Source organism: Hemibagrus wyckioides, linkage group LG14 (genome assembly GCF_019097595.1).
Source record: "Hemibagrus wyckioides isolate EC202008001 linkage group LG14, SWU_Hwy_1.0, whole genome shotgun sequence".
NCBI classification, from domain to species: Eukaryota; Metazoa; Chordata; class Actinopteri; order Siluriformes; family Bagridae; genus Hemibagrus; species Hemibagrus wyckioides.
The window spans coordinates 21,338,952-21,350,711 of NC_080723.1; the positions used below are offsets into that span (position 1 = coordinate 21,338,952).

An 11,760-nucleotide genomic window follows, 5' to 3' on the forward strand; every position below is an offset into this window, starting at 1 on the left:
GCCAGTAGATCAAAACTTAACTAGTACACTTCTGTACAAATATACTTTGAAAAACTAGTATATCAAAAGTAAACTAGTCCACTTTTATTCAACTCTATAGATAAATGTGAATATATCAAAAGTAAATGTATATTTCTCTCCAACTAGCTATACTTTAAAAAGCTAGTATATCAAGTCACATAGTATACTTCTCTCTCCAAACCACTTTTATTCAAATATAGAAATAAATAGGAGTAGGTCAAAAGTAAAACACATATTTCTATCCAAGTACACTTATAAATACTAGTATATCAAGAGTAAACTAGTATACTTCTTATTAACTACTATTATATTAACAGTAGAAGAGAAGTAAGGTATTTCAGTTCAGTTATTTTTGCAAATACTTTTATAGCAAAAGTAAATTTGTGTACTTTTATCCAAATTTCCAGAAATACTAATATATCAAGTCAACTAGTATACTTATACAAAGTATACTTTGTTTTAAACTAGTATATCAAAAGTAAACAGTACTTTTCTCCAAGTAAATGTTGGAATGCCAGTAAAAGTAGCACAGTTTTGTTCATAAATCTTGTAAGTAAGAATGTATCCAAAGTAAACTAGTATACATTTATCTAAATATACAGAGAAATACTGTCATATCAAAAGTAAACTAATATATTTCTCGTCAAATATAATTATAAATAGTATAATATCTATAGTAGACTAGTATACTTTTATACCAAATAAACACAGAAATAATAGTATATCAAAAGTCAACTAGTATACTCTTCTCTTCAAGTAAAAGTTGGAATGCTAGTAAAAGTAAACTAGCACCATTTTGTCCGAAATCTTATAAATACGAATGTTTCCAAAGTAAACTAATATACTTTTATCCAAATATACAAAGAAATACTAATATATTCAAAGCAAACTAATATCCATCTCCCAATATAGTTAGAAATCCCAGTATATCAAAAAAGACTAGTATATACGATATTTCTGCCGAAATATACTTATAAATACTAGTTTATCAAAAAATAAAGTAGCAAACGTTTATCCAAATACATGCTGAAATACTCGTATCTCAAAAGTCAATTAGTTTATTTCTCTCCAAGTATACTTATAAGTAATACAGACCTGTCCAAATACTTAATATACTTAAGCATGCTAGTATACCAAATGTAAACTAGCATAGTTATGTTCAAAATAGTTAAAAATGCTACAGAGTAAACATAAATTAGTATGGATATTTTAGAAACATACTAACAAATGCTAGTATATCTTAAATAAAACTACAGGAAGTATTGAAATGTTAGTATATCAAAAGTAAAACTAGTCTAGAAATGTTAGCATAATAGAAATACGCTAGTTACTTCAACCCAAAAATACTTTTAAATTCAAATTCATTAAATATACTTCTAGCTTAGTGTATCTGAAAATTCAACTAAACAACGTAACGTTAGCAAGGCTCACCCAAAATATCATCAGAGATATAAATGCCATTTCTAGATAGTTTTATTTTTAATAATTTAACCTAGCTACCCCGCCTTTATAACTGTTAATTAATAGAATAAAATGGCGGCTTCATTGAGAACAGAGTTTATTTAGTGTATGTAGTGCTGAAGTATTAATAAAATTACTTTGGAGTTACTGAATTCAGGATTAAAAATTCCCAAAATATCAGAGGTTTATGAAGTTCTTGTCCATTCGCATCTCAACAACAGAGAATCAGTCAGTCGGTCAGTCAGTCAGTCAGTCAGAGACAATGACTCTGACTCAGCAGCACATTAGAGATGGTGACTCACACTGCGGTGTTGTTGACCACTGAAAAGCAGCCATTTATCAGGCTATAAAAAGCAGCTCTTAAGTGCTGAAGTTTGGCTCTTAACCTCAGGATGCGTCCTGCGAATCTGCTCCCAGAGAGAAATCTCTGAGACTTTCGGAGCGATAATAAAGGCTTTGTCTGAAGCCGTAAACACTCTCAGTGCCGAGCGGGTGCAGAATTACAGCCTGTTTGACCACAAAAGAGGTTATGTATGCAGGAACGATCTCTGAGAAAGGTATCAAAGTCGGATTTGGAAGCAAGACTCGCACACCCGGAGCACAAAAACAACAGTCAAGGTTAAATAAATGTCACCCGAGTCCAGGTTTGAATAGCATGAGGTTAAAACGCAACTGGGTTTGTTTTAGCTTTTCAATGAACAATGGTCTCCGGAGCAAACAGCCTTAATGGCAAGTCTCTCTCCAAACAATTGCGGTCAGGCTATTTTAGGATTGTGCATTTTTAGGTACAGAGATTGGACTATTTGCTAGACCACACAAGGAACAATATCTTGCTCAATATCTTGTAATTTTAGAAACTGGTGTAGGTGTAGAATAATCAAATGCTCACATCCTCTAAGACTTTAATTCCAATGTCAAATGTTTCTCGCTAACAGATCAGATGATCTTAAAGCAGTAGCATTGCGTGTCGTTGTGATGGCATGAGATTTCAATCTGTCTGATCCTAATCTAGCGCGAGACCTCAGCTGTTAAACAGAGCTCTGTGATGACCAATATCCGGGTCAATTTTAATCGGATAACTTTAACTGGGTCTTGGGGAAACTTCTGCATTTGTAGACCTGGTGTCTGTTTGTGTCATCACTCATTATGTTTACACATGTTATACTGGGATTAAACATTCACATGTTTGGGGTTTAGTCAGGTGATTGTTAACAGGAAACTACTACTGTTGTCATTTGTGGGCGTGTCCTGTACCGTGATTTGTTTTTTTGGTCCAAAGAGAAACTGTGTGTACCATCACACCTTTACGTGTATGTTGAACGTCTCTTTCTAAATTTATTCCCCTTCACTGTTATAATAAACTCCACTCTTCTGTGGGGATTAGTGTTCATTTAGCTACAAGAGAATCAGTGAGGTCAGACTCTGAGGTTGGGATGTTGACGAGACTTCAATTCCAGTTCTTCCCAAAGGTGTCCAGTGGGGTTGAGTAAGAGTAAGGGTTTAGTGCAGGACACTCCAGTTCTTCCACCTTCATTAACCTTCACCTCTACACCATGTCCTTCATGGAGCTCAGGGGATTTGTGTATTGTTAATATACACAGTAATGGAGACTTCATGCATTCAACACACACACTTTTGCTTCAGCAGAGGAAGATGGGCGGGGCTACCAGGTGCAAACGCTGGACCAGAAAATTTTCAAGATGGCCGTCGAACCTCTGGTGGACGAGACGTCTTACAAACGTCTTCTAAATGACCCAATCAGTGTTGTGTGATCAACAATTGTGATGAAATAAGATATGAAGGATTACAAATAAGTTTCACTTTCATTTAAATGAATGGTGAAATGGGAAGTAAATACAGGTCGGAAGTGAAGTTGTGAAAAGGGGAACTGAAGAAAAGGCGGACCACACGCTCTGCAGGATTGCCCCGAGGAATCTGTTGATGATGTTATCTACTGCTTTTTGATTTAATTATGATTTTAAATGCATTATTATTGTTGTTAAAAGCTTGCTTTTCTTTATTATTCCTATCGTGCCAGTAAATGGGAGCCAGTTCCTGAATCAGCTTTGAGACATCTTCTGATTCACTGACTTCATGTCAAGTTCTGCGTGTTGTGTTGACTGACACGATGCCGAGAGTGTGAGAGCTTGTACATGAACACAGGACACAACTTGTCACCCATCACGCCTCTGATCTTAGACTTAGACTCAGTGAAAGATTACAGAGAGTCACTGTGTGACTAAGAGGATCAGGATCTGGATTAGTTTTGGGTATCAGGTGATACTCAGAGTCCTGAAGAACTATTTGTTAGTAAATCGAGTAACACATAACTAATCTATCTTAAAAGTGGCCTTGAACTAGAACTATTAATCACACCGATTGAGGACACTCTGTGTGTGTGTGTGTGTGTGTGTGTGTGTGTGTGAGATGTAGCACAGCCCTGTGATTAATTGAGGAATGTTATAATGTTTAGTTTTCATGTTGTATTAAAGCCCTGAGGATATGAACTACACAGGTGATACCGCCTCATTCCGACACTCCTGCAGGGTTCAGACGCCGAGTTTAGTCACCGCCGGAGGAAACGGACGCTTCGTCAGTGACGATGTTGTAAAAATGAGAAACCTGCAAGTCACAGAGGATGTTAGCCGGCTTTTAACACACCCTCGTCGTGTGTATCTGGTGTCAAGTAGAAAAAGAACACGCTTGAAGTTGAAGTGATTTCCTCGTGCGATGCGTAGCACCTTCTTCCTTCAAAACAGATCGAGTTGCAAGTGTTGCTAGCTCGCGGATTTAACATGCTAGCTCTCGGTGTTACAGTGAAATCTGCAGCGTCAGTGATTAAGCAACAGTCTAATAAATGTGAAATTAAATAAACTTGTATTTAATATTTGAGCCGATGAATAATGCAATAAGGGAAGCTCCATGTTGGTCATGTAAATGAGGAAAAAGAGACACACACACACTCTCACAGACACACACACAAACACACATCCTGTAACACACTCTCTCTCTTGCTCTCTCTCACACACACACACTCACTTGCGCACACACACACACACACACACACTGACACACACACCCATTCTCTCTTTCACACACACACACACACACACACACAGCCATATAGTTTAGCTTTAAAAGCTACACAAAAGGTGTGTTCTAAATCACCTACTTATGCACTACTCTACTCCAACAGGATAAAGAAGTGCACTTCAAGAACTCGGATAATGATGCACTTTTATTCAACCTAAAAAACACAAGTGTGAATGTAGGACACTTCATGCACTCAACACTCACGCTAGGATAAATGTGCATTTAAAAAAAGTAATAAACAAACAAATAAATAAACACAAAAGAAGATGACCTCCTGTCATTACAAAACTAAAAATAAAGACAGTAGCTAGCTTAGGCAGGTCTACAAACACTGCACAGGAAGTGATGTAACCCAGTATACCAGTTTGTACTCCTTATTTGTTGACTTTCCTCACATTTTCATAGCGAGTATCAGCTTCCTCACATGAGTGTAGAATACTTCAGCTGAAACGATCTCCTCTGCTTTTTTATGATCTCCTTCTTTTAAACTCTGCTTGCTAATTGTGTGTTACTTAGCAAGCTAATTCTCTCTCTGGGGCTGTTTTACTAGCTGGAGTAACTAAAATCCTAGCAAATTAAATCCTGTTGTAAAACTCAACAATCCCTCAGTGAACGGAATCATTAAAACAGTCGATTAAAAACAATCTGTCCGGTTTGTTGCTGTTTTTATCACGCTCTTATCCTCTTTACTCGTATCTTAGACGTGTGTATCGACTTTATCACACAAAGAATTCTTTAGTTCCTGTCCTGTTTACAGTGAAGCTTCTCTTTTCTTTTTCTTCTCTCCACACTGCCTTTCTCTTTTGCTTCACACTCTCTCATTTACATGCATCCGAAAAAAACCACAAGAAAGCGATCCATCAGAACGAATCACAAGCCAGAGTCTCTGAAATTCACGGAAATCTTCTTGACGGTTGCTCCGCCCCTTTAACTAATTGCCCTGGTGTTTATAATGCTGCTTTATAGCTGCAATTTAGCCCAAGGTGAGAGTGAGGAAGCATTCAAAGGAGCCAAAAGGTCTGCAGCGTCCAGCTTCAAGTCCACCCTGTTCTCTTAAATAAAGGCTTCTTGTGTCCAGGACTGACACAAGAAGTCTCTGAGATAAAGAATGTCTGATTAAAACAGCAGAGTTTTGTCTAAATACAAGGTCAGCACGTGTGTGTGTGTGTGTGTTATTGAGTACAAATAACCGAGATACGACACTCCACATTTACACAAGTACTTTGCAGTTTTGTTAGAAAACAAAGCCTTCTGTACTTTTGACTAATCCCTCACTTAACACTCCAGAGTACAAGGGAACCTCGGCATACGAACACCCTCCCTTACCAATTGTCGCTTAAAGAATGGAAATTTTGCAAGGAATTTGCATCGGCATATGAAGCATTTTCGGCGTACATCCAGGAGCCGTTCAAAACTTGTTTGCGTCAGTAGAAATCTAAGCGAAGTGAGTTTTTCTAAAGCTTTTCTAAATGTTTTGATTGTTTTTATATGCAAAAATATGATTATAGGTGTTGGAAATTGGTAATATTGGTCATATTTTCATAATACGAATACGAATTAAATTCTTTCTGGAGGCGAGTTCTTAAGGTGGAAAATTTGTACTGCGAAATGAATTTTCCCATTAGAAATAATGTAAATGCAGATAATCCGTTCCAGCCTCCCAAAAATATGACCAATATTCCAAATACGAAGCGTATGGAAACTGTATGGCTGCTTACAAATAACTGACCCGAGCCAAGCATTCCATGTCAAGGCTCCTCACAGGAAGTCGTGCCACCAAGCATGGGCTAAAAATAAAACAGACCACCCACACCACCAATCTGTCAACAAAACAACGCCAGAAAAATCACCTAGCTTTTGAACGCATGCTGAAGGTAACGCTGGTATCGTGAGTTGATTCTTTCCAAACAGCTTTCACTGACTGAAAACAAATTGTAAAATTCGTAAACTCTCTTCAGTTGGCTTTCCACTGACGCTAACAAGTTTTGAACTTAGTTGGCGTTCGGTTCGGTTTGTTCATATGCCGATGCAAATTTCCTGCAAAATTTCAACATTTAAGGCAAAAATTCATCAGGGAGGTTCCACTATATTAGGGTCTGGATTCTGAGGACTGTCTTCTACAAAAGCCTCCAGGACCGCATTGTTACTACATGATAATATATTTGTTAATGTAATTTGAATTCTGTGACTAAGGTTATAGGAATTAAAATCAACAGCTTCTGACCAACCAAAACTCAGAGCTGTGTGTAAGAGTTAAGACGGTGGTCAGCAGCGGTATCGGATAGCACGCAGAGCTTGGATAGCAATCGCATTAACAAGCTTAGCACTTTCCTTCCTTATCACACCTTTATTTCCTTTAACTTTAAACAGTGAGAGAATGTTTGAAGTGGCTCCCCCTAGCTGACAATGACACACCAGGGCTAGAGACGTCAGAGGTCATGAAGGGTGGCCTCTTGGTCTCCATGGTTACAGGACACTAGAAGGAAAACACTTCAGTTGTCGCTTTTGTCCTCAGATTCTAGGCTTTAAAAAGCAGCGACATGAAGACCGCCGATCTCCGGCAAACTGCACACAACAACAAGCAAATAAAGTCCAGGACACTTGTGAAGTGTGTGTGTGTGTGTGTGTGTGTGTTTGCGGGGGGGGGGGGGGTGTAAATACTTCACGACCACCAGCGTGGATAACAAGACCAAACCAAAGGCACTTTTTTATTGAGCTGTGGAGCAGCAAATGAAGGGATTTGTGAAGCGATTCTCTCTGATACTCATCCGGCTATTAAACCTCTTCAGCTTCTTTACAGAATGATGCAATATGAAAAGATGAAGCTCAAGATTAAGTTACTTTGGTTTCCAGAAGGATTAACCAGATTAAAACGATGTAATCTGCAGACTCTTGGCATAAGTTAAAAACTCTGCAGTGTTTAAACATGTATAGGAAATGTTTTTGCGTAACATTCTGTACAATCCTGATTTCTTTATATCAATGAAATGAATCAATGATATAAAAGATTCAACACTGTCATGTCCATGTTGATGATCACTGAGTGTCTTCATCATGTCTCACTCCACAGTGGTGGTTAATATGAAGCTCATATGAAAGTAGACACTCAAGACTTTAAGAATTTGTAGTGGTTCAGAAGGATTTCTGTTTTTCTCTAGACTACTAGGGGCAATATATTCATAGAAAAATTCCAAAAAACCAAAAACGAGTAAGCTTTCTCTCCACACAAATGTTTGTATCTTCAAAGTACATGTTGGTCTCAAACCCATTTCTGCTCTCTGAGATGTTCTCCAAGTGCTTGTTCATCTAAATAGCAGCTCAAATTTCATCTTCAACCAGTAAAATTCTGTGTAAGGTTCTCCAACAGAGGGAAAAACACACGTCTAAAACACACTGAAAGCCGACAGAGTCGTTTTAGATCAGACTCACAGATAGAACATCATTCAGTTCTTTACACTGATAGAAGACGTCCCATTCATTGATTTCGAGCACTGGGGTTTAATCACATATTCAAAGATTCTTGTCAATAATGTTAGTGATGTCGAGATGTATTAGTGTTCTGTATGTTAAATAAATATATTAATAATACCTTTTTTTAAATATATATTACACATTCAGGTGTATGTCATTTCTAAAGATATGATCTCTTGACTACATAAATATATTTTATTAACACTGAAATCACACTCCATTTGCGTATATATGTTTCTGTATCTGTTGATTTATTGATCAAGTTTATAAAGTATGAGGACGATTTGCTTCTGAATCAACAGAGACGTGAATCAGCAGAGAAATCTCTCTAAAGATCCTCTCACTGACTCGACCCGAGGCTGAGTCAGTCTTACAGCATTTCTTACAGACTTTCTGCAGCCTTTTTTGTATTACAAAACCACTTTTATGATCATAACAAATGTCCAATTATTCAGATTTATACGTTCTGGAGCCACTTTATACTAGTGAACTTTCCATCTGTTTCTTGTCATATAAATTGTACTGACTTGATTTAAGGTTTTAGATTTTAATGAATAAGTTTTAGATCAGGAAATGAACATCTTCCTATAAGAGGAAGGTACAGTAATGATGCAGGGTTTAGGAAATGGAGAAGAGAAGCAGTGAGGGTCGGTGACTACTGACTGTTTGTGGAAAGCTGTGTGAATTGGTGGAATCACAAGCACAGGATTCTTCTTTTACACTCCTACCATGAGCTGTATTCCTGTTTCACACACGTGAAGGGAAGAGGGATTCAGCTGAATGAATGTTGTGATGATGTCACACGACAGGTCTCGACTCGAGTCTGCTGAAAATCTGACGGTCATTTAAAAAAATAGCAAGACCCTCCAAATATCACAAAGTTTGCTTGACTTTAGGTTAGACTGAATAATAGGAATGATGTGGAGCAAGCACTGTAGCACATACACACACAGGGAGACACAGAGAGAGACACAGAAAACCACACGTAGAGAGACACACACACACACAGAAAAACACAGACACAGAGACACACACAGAAAAACACACAGAGAGACACAGAGAGACACACACAGAGAGACACACAGAGACACACACAGAGACACACACATAGAGAGACACACATAGAGAGACACACATAGAGAGACACACATAGAGAGACACACACACAGAAAAACACACAGAGAGACACAGAGACACACACAGAAAAACACAGAGAGACACAGAGAGACACACAGAGACACACACAGAAAAACACACACAGAAAAACACAGAGAGACACACACAGAAAAACACACAGAGAGACACACAGAAAAACACACAGAGAGACACACACAGAAAAACACACAGAGAGACACACAGAAAAACACACAGAGAGACACACAGACACACACAGAAAAACACAGAGAGACACACAGAGAGACACATTGGGACACATCACATACACACAGAGACACACAGAGAAACACAGAGAGAGACACACAAACACAGAGAGACACACATATGGACACATCTCATACACATACACAGAAACACAGACACACAGACACACAAACAGAGACACACAAACAGAGACACACATAGAGAGACACACATCTCATACACACAGACACACACAGAGAAACACACAGAGAGACACACAGAGAGACACACAGACACACAGACACACAGAGAGACACACAGACACACAGAGAGACACACATCTCATACACACAGACACACACAGAGACACACAAACAGACACATTGAGAGACACACACACAGGTGCGCACACACACACACACACACACACACACACACACACACTTCAAGCCAGGGTTCATGTCAGGTTTCCTCTGAACGTCATCATAAAAAAATAACTAAATAAAACCCCACTGAAAGTAGATTTCTGTCATCTGTCCTTTGGTGTAGTTTGTTCTTTGATTAGATGATGTGTGATTAGTGTGTCTGTTGTTGTGAGGCAAACAGAACGATTCTCTAAATAATCCACATCGTTCACGTTAGTTTCGCTCGCAACGCTATTTCACATTTCATGTTCACCTTCTCCATCACTGCTGCTGAAGCGTTACGTGTAGACCGTGTAGACCATGTAGACCGTGTAACTCCTGTAATCACACCACACTCCTGTCTCTGATCCAGCTGAAGGAATCATCTACAGTCTGGGCTTTAAAGAAATCAGCCCCAGCCTCATGAGTTCTCTCCTCTCACAGATTCTATTGTTTATTTATTCTATGGCCAGTGGTGGTGCTGTTGTTCTTCTTGGGTTCACAAAATGGCCAAAAAATCCGCTTTATAAAAACATGTGCTGAGTGCAAAAAATCTGATTTTTATTCCGACCGAGACCAAAATAATCAGATATTAATGTTTGTTAAATGTAAAAATGACAAAATATTCATGCCGTTTTAAATGAAAAAACAAAACAAAACAAAACAATTTTTTAACATAGTGTTATCTTAACTGAATCACTTTATTTATTTATTTATTTATGAGGCGACCTATATGATGCAGTAATTTCTACAATGTTGCCTTAAGTCCTTTAAATAAACAAATAAATAAATAATAAACAAAAATTTGTCCCTGTAGGTTAAAGCTAGAAGCAAAACCGGACGGTAATTAAAAACAAAATCACTCACCATGATCGATTCCAGCAACCGATGACGAACCTATAATCTTAATCCTAACACTTTAACTCCTTATTATTTATTTATTTAAAACTCAAAAGTGAATTATTCCCAAGAGACCCGCGGAAACACCCGAGCGACTCCGGACTGATCCTCACTCTGCTCTCTTTCCCTCTCCGACATTTAAACTCTGGACCCAGCCAGCGCAGAAACCCCGCCCCTTGATCTCCGATTGGATAAGGGACTCAAAATGACAGCGATGAATGGACGATTAATCTGTCAGTCAGGTTTCCATGACAACTGTATAACGCAGTGGAACTGCGGAGTGTCAGCCAATCACAGGCCAGGACCGTAGATGCAATTGAGACACAACAGCGACTCCTGCTGGCCAAAAGACGCGATTACAATAAAGATTTATTTTAAGTTTTTATTTGCCAAAAGTTTTGGGACACTCCTCCAAATCATTGAGTTCAGGTGTTGTTTTTCAGGGGTTGGGCTCGGCCCCTTAGTTCCAGTGAAATGAACTCTTAATGCTTCAGCTTCATACCAAGACATTTTGGACAATTTCATGCTCTTTGTGGGAACAGTTTGGGGATGACCCCTTCCTGTTCCAACATGACTGCACACCAGTGACCAAAGCAAGGTCCATAAAGACATGGATGAGCGAGTTTGGTGTGGAGGAACTTGACTGTCCTGCACAGAGTCCTGACCTCAACCTCATAGAACACCTTTGGGATGAATTAGAGCAACATCAGTGCCTGACCTCACAAATGTGCTTCTAGAGGAACGGTCAAAAATTCCCATAAACACACTCCTAAACCTTGTGGAAGCCTTCCCAGAAGAGTTGAAGCTGTTATAGCTGCAAAGGGTGGGACAACTCCATATTACATTCATGTGCATGTAAAGGCAGGTGTCCCAAAACTTTTGGATATATAGTGTATCTCCTGAAATATTGAATATATGAATTTGTTTCTGAGCAAATATTTGTGTAAAAAGTATTCTGTTTCACCCTTTTTTTTAACTCATACAATTATATATATACCGTATTACAGCATGTCTTCAGTGTATAACAACCATAAATGAGTTAAAATAATAC

The 11,760-nt window shown here is 38.4% G+C and overlaps 1 protein-coding gene across 2 annotated transcripts in view; it reads right to left on the minus strand.

The window, feature by feature from the left end:
* Positions 1–10,839, minus strand: part of n4bp3 (NEDD4 binding protein 3) — a 32,566-nt gene extending 21,727 nt beyond the window's left edge. For both annotated transcript variants that reach the window (XM_058408952.1, XM_058408950.1), the window contains exon 1: positions 10,677–10,839. The gene's annotated coding sequence lies outside the window, so the exon portion shown is untranslated. The remainder of the gene's footprint in view (positions 1–10,676) is intronic.
* Between the last annotated feature and the right edge of the window lie 921 nt (positions 10,840–11,760).